General features: G+C 40.4%; 1 protein-coding gene across 4 annotated transcripts in view; it reads right to left on the reverse strand.

Annotated features, from left to right (window-relative positions):
• Positions 1-5,600, reverse strand: part of strbp (spermatid perinuclear RNA binding protein) — an 86,992-nt gene extending 81,392 nt beyond the window's left edge. For 2 of the 4 annotated variants that reach the window (XM_088011003.1, XM_014993885.2), the window contains exon 1: positions 3,181-3,347. The gene's annotated coding sequence lies outside the window, so the exon portion shown is untranslated. Of the gene's footprint in view, positions 1-3,180; positions 3,348-5,503 lie in introns of those variants that run through there. The other 2 variants (XM_088011002.1, XM_088011004.1) reach the window with 2 other exon arrangements.
• Between the last annotated feature and the right edge of the window lie 400 nt (positions 5,601-6,000).

Here is a 6,000-nt window from a genome sequence, read left to right on the forward strand (position 1 = left end):
CAGCAGGATGGATCTGAATCAGCAGAGTGCAGATGGGTCCTTTATTACAGTGTAAGGAGGAGGAACATTCAAAACAGTGGCACTCTCTGTTGCCTGCTGCCCCTTTGCACAGTCACTCCTTCAGCACAGCACCAGTGGGACTCCCAACTCCCTGTTGTGCTTATAGAAACCTTGGCAGCCAGCATCCATGTCCCCCAATAAGAAAAGCTTTTGCTAAAGCTTTAGCCAATTGGATTAGAGCTACATTTCCCTAGCTGACATAATTCCAAATGTGCTGCTGTAAGCTCAAATCTGAGACATGGTGGGAAAGACTCATGTTTCACCGATAGACACCAGAACTCACATGCTGCTGGGCAGTGCAAGAAGAAAGAGACATCCTGCGCCTGTTACTGAGACTCTAAACAATTTGAGTAGGGAACATAATATAAACATCAGCAGAAGCCCAGACAAAAAGCAGACATTGGAGGGTTTACATAAAGAAAGACCTGAACCAAGCAAATGGGAAAACGACAAGACCAAACATGCAAAAAAATAAAATGTAAAAAAAAAAAAAAAAAAATATATATATATATATATATATATATATATATATATATATATATATATATATATATATATATTATATTCAGGTTATTCGCACAATATCATTACAATATCTTGATCTGTATAACCTTTTGATTTTGTTGGTTCTTATCCGTGCTCATGTTAGCCTAAAACAAACAGGATGGTGTTTCTACGTGATAAGATGATATTAGGGCAAAATTTGTACTCTGTCGTATCCGGGTAATCCATCCAGGGTCCATAATGGCTTTGTTTGTCCTTAATCTGGGTGCAGGCACAAGTAAGTTCCATTAGTGGAAATTAAACCCATGTCTAAATCCACTGAGGCGAGCAGTGCAAACTCTTGCCTGAATCACCTGATTTATACCAGGAATATCAAACACCAAAGGCTCAGCATTTAACATGTAAAAGCCTGGAAAACAGCCTGTAATAAACACAGGGTCAGCAGGATGGATCTGGATCAGCGTGGGATTTGTTAAAAGCAGCAGTTCCTGTAACACGCTGGTAAAGATGTGTACAAAAAAAAGACACTTAAAAAATGAATCCTTTGTTGCAGTACTTTGGAAGAAGAAACTATTGCAAAAAAAAAAAAAGGAAGGCTTTTATAGTTCTTTACTAGCCATGCTAATGTATGTGGAAGGTGCTTAACATATCCAACGTGACACTAGTATCATCATCATCATTATCATCATAACACTAATTTAAAACAAACAAAATTACTGAAAAGGTGGTACTTTTATAAAAAATAATTTTTGAAACAGTTTATGGAAAAATAAACTACGTAAATTTAAAAGAAAGTGTTTTTTCAAAAAATGTCACACACAGGCACCCGAACTTAGGAAAAATAATAATCCAGGAAGACAGACAAAACATTACTTTCATAAAATGAGGAAGAATCAATGCAGGAAACTATCTCTAAAAAGATCCCGGAGTTTGGATTCAAGATGCACCAAGGCTTTGGCTGGCCATTACAAATATCTATTTATTTTTCTTATAGGTCTCATCTATAAACTACATTTTTTTTTTTTTTTTAGAATAGATGAAATTTAAAAAAATGTGTTGTGCATTATTTGATAAAGACCTGAGAATTGCAAAAAATATCTCCACATATATACTTCAAAGAATTGGTTCCTGATCTTTATGTTATCTTTATCATATTTAAGAAAAGATGACTGATTCATTTACGGACTGAAAACTGAAGAGTCTTAGTTTTGATGCTTTAAATGAAAGGCATAGAAATGAAAATCTATTTATATTTGACTTGCCCCTAGTTAAAAAAGGTATAAAAAAAGAAAAGAAATAAAAGAAGAATTTGTCCAACTTCTATCCTTGACAGATGGTGCATCTTCAGTCTAGATCTTTCACACCAAGGTAAAGTCTGAATATGAACAGCATCACTCCATGTCTTCCTCTCTCAAAACGCACTGACAAACTCCACTGTATGCAATACAAGAGAAGCATTATATGGCTGCAACAAGCAACACCCTAACACCCCGTTTCTACTCCATAAATCAGCTCTATCCGGGCAAGGGAAGCAGGAGCTGGACTTATTCAACAAAGACACCCCACATTACTATCCCAACTAGGGCAGGTATGTCTGCGTGTGCGTATGTGTGTGTGTGTTTGTTGGGTCATCTCAAGCACATGGAACTGGGTGGAGCAAACAAAAATAACCCAAAGGCAACAGGGCCATTAGTCAGGCTGGGAGATCACCAGGGACCAGGACCTGGTAAACCAGCACAGACTGCTGGAGCACAGCAGATAGCAGCTCCATTAATTAGCCAGTGAATCAGAACAGCAGCAAACTGTTGCCAGCCACATACTGTAAACATCAAGCAGGAAAGATCTCATTACACTAAAGCTGGGAGGTTAACTAGTGGATAGGCTCAATTGTTGGAGGAATAAGAGGAAACTACAATTACATCTCAGGTGTAAGTATGCAAACAAGCTGGTTCAGCGAGAAGGAGCGGGTGCAGCTCAGCGTTTCATCATTTCATTTCTTCTTTTCAGGCACGCTAAAAAAAACTCTGCGGGTATACTGCTGCTGCAGCTGCAGCGTGGGGAAATGGTTTAACCTCAGAGCCTCAGGAAATTACTTTTAGTTCCCTAAAGCGACGTCCTGACGAGATTAAAAAACAGAACAAAGGTGACTGATAACTTTTTTTTGTGTGTGTGCCACCTCAGCTGGCAGGTGTTTGAAACATCTCAATAGAATATAGAGGCGAACAAAGAGCCGAGATATCTCGCAGTAGGGGTACAGTGCGGAAGTGGCCAAACACCTGCAACCGATATTTATGTTATTACTTTAATCACACACACACAAAAAACATGCAAACAGTTACAGAAAATGCTGTTACAATATGAACATTGGGGAAACTTCATATTTTCACTTATAGTTCCCCTTTTTACACTGCCACAGAGAAGCGAAAGAAAATACAATAAAATAAAAACACATAAATAATTCTTCACGGTTTTCCATACATTTAATAGACATAAGCCGGTAATGAACTAAATTGCACATTTCCAGCACTTACAGCTATGTTTTCTCTCCGAGCGAGAAGCGCGTGCAGACAGAAAATTAGAGGAAAAACGTCCAGAACGAAAACAACAGTAACTTACTGAGCTGGCAGATAGTTGTTGGGAGTCCAACACAGAACAAATCCAACAGAGTAATGAAAGGGGGAGAAAAAGCTTAGCCCGACAAATAACAGGGCAGTCCAGTCCCAACGAGGACAAGTCCGACACTAACAGCGCCTTGACAACCGGAGCAGCGAAAGCGAGTTCGGGGAATATGGCAAGACAAGTCATTATATAATTCTCACCCGCTCTAAGAAAGGCTACATCCCTCATTTATACCACGAGGGGGCGTCACTAGAGGTTCTACACCAAATTTTCCAGAGGAGCCAAGGCGAGGCCGGTGTTTTTTGGGGGGATTTTATCGGCCAAAGATGTAAGTAAGCCACTTGTGGCTCTGGAGCTGCAGGTGGTAGCCCTGATCTAGCAGATCCAAACTGGGATCGCAATACAGCTGAAGTTAAAAGTGCTACCTCTTACTTTATAATTTATTATTGAAGTAAGACTTAAAAAATGAAAAATTAAATTAATACAAGAGACCAATTAGTTGTGGTTTCTTAGTATTATTTCTTCATAGAGGGGGCATTAAAAGTCTTAAAATTTCACATTTTAAAGTTCTTTGTTTTTTGTTTTCTTCTTTTTTTAAGCTTTAGTGGACTACTAAACAGTAAATAGTCAGGAGATAAGGAGGAAAGAGAACATGCTGCATCAAAGCATCAAAAATGACCGAAAATTAGAAACAAATCTTAGTTCCACTGATTCAGAGGCAGCTGTGCATCCAGAGGACAGGCAAAGCACATTTATTTAGCACCATTCATACACAGGCCAATTCAAAAATATTTTTCCGAAAAAGCAAAGGAACAAAGGAAAGTTTTTCCAACTCTGCTTAATCCTGATCAGGATAGTGGTTGGAGGTGAAGCCAATCTCATTGGGTGACAAGCAACACACTGACCACTCTATAACTGCCAACACAAAACATTGGACAAAGAAAATGAGAACCACTGTAGAGAAATAGATATGTAAAATACAGGCTTTTCCATACTTCCATTAAGAAAAAGGTTCAGAAAACATGTTTTGCCGTTTCTCGATACTATTCCAGAAAATTGTTCTGAATCTACTTGGGATGTGTTCATTGTTTTTTTTTTTTATTGTTACTATTAACGAAAACAAAATGTTTGCCATCATAGCGTATGCAGAAGAACAGTGACTGAAAATGTTGATGTCAAAAAGTTGAATTTGTGACAGGACCGTTGCTTCATTAAATTCTACAACCGCCTGCCATACCACCGCTTTGCCGATCTCTCCTGTCTTGCAGGAAACAACAGAAAGCAAAAGAGAGGGAGAATTTCCCTTGAGATGAATGGTGAGATTGCGCAGGCGCGAACGAGGTCGACTCATTCCGGTGGAGACGGGCTGAAAATGGCAAGTGCAAAAAAAGTGCTGCATTTACTTAATGGGGAAAGGATCAAAGATGGATAACAAGGTGGCATGGCGCGATGACATCTTATTTCTGAACGTTTTAAAATGTCGGATTATAGACCACAAGAGAACAAGATACCGAGTCATTTATATGAGCTAAATATGAGATCAATTTCACAACAGTAATTTTAAATCAAATTAAAATCAATCATTTAACTGAACTTGCAGGGTGATCAAATGTTTTGTTGTCAAATACAGAAACTGCAGTGACATAAAATTTAGAGCCTGTCCTGAGTGGCAATTAGTCAATTATTGATGCTAATGGGACCTCTTTGTAAGAGCAATACAATTAATCACAAACTGAGCAAATCATGATTACAAAGCAAAAAGCGTCCCCTCTTTATCAAGCAGAATCATTACGCTCTCCCAGACAGTGTTATAAATAATTCAGCAATAAAAGCTTGCCTCTGCTTGCCTGCCTGGCTGCATGCAGCATAAAATAATCCCCTCCGGTGCTCGGCATCGATCTAAAGAGGGCGTCACCAATTAGAACAAACCTCGGGACCAAATTAAGTTCAGGCAACATTCCTGCTGTCGAAAATGCCTGCGACGGGTCAGCCTAGATCAGCCAGGGATTAGGAGGCTTCTGTCAACTATCAATAGCCATGTGCCTGCAAAGACACAAGAGGGAGGGAGGCAGTGCATGGTGTGGAGCAGGAAGGGGGGGCAGTTTCAGTGCAGATCCAGCAGCCAGCCGATGATGCTGTTTGTCCTGTCCGCGGATCGGAGGAGAGAATCACCCATCTATACACGCGGCAACAAATTTAATCCTGCACTGGACATATCCTGTCCCAGATCCCGCCGAACGAGCGGCTCTTTATAATACAGCTTCAGAGGACAAAGTGTAAAACCCAGGGGAGAGATGGAGAGAGGAAGAAAGCAATTTACCTGCGCACTGCTGCTCCCGATCAGCCTGCTGATATCACTTCCCACTCCGTGTTGCTTCCAGGGATGCCGCTCACTCCGAGCTGCTGCTTCTCCGCTCAATTTAGACGACGGGATTTGTTCACGTGGCCGCGCTCGCTGCTTGTAATTGGCGGAGCGGCGCGAGCTGTAGGTGACTGCCCCGCACCTGTGCGCTACGGCGATGCGGGGATGGGATGGCCGCTCGGCGAGTGAATCTTCCAAACTTCCTGGATAAAACGGGTCGTCCCTTGTTCAGCTAAATACCAATTGCAACACTGAACATTTGAGTTTTTCCCTCATGCATAAATCTCCAAAGACATTCCAGTTTGAAAAAATAAATGAATAAAAAAAAATTATTATGTAATTTAATAGAAGCTGAAAAATAGACTAAGATCAGTGGAGGGTTTTGATATGGGTTATATGGGCAACTGTTCAGGGTGGCAATAAAAGGGGGGCACACAAGCACGATAGATAGATAG

The sequence above is a fragment of the Poecilia mexicana genome, unplaced genomic scaffold, assembly GCF_051168715.1.
Source record: "Poecilia mexicana isolate PSO_F unplaced genomic scaffold, ASM5116871v1 scaffold_12, whole genome shotgun sequence".
NCBI lineage: Eukaryota > Metazoa > Chordata > Actinopteri > Cyprinodontiformes > Poeciliidae > Poecilia > Poecilia mexicana.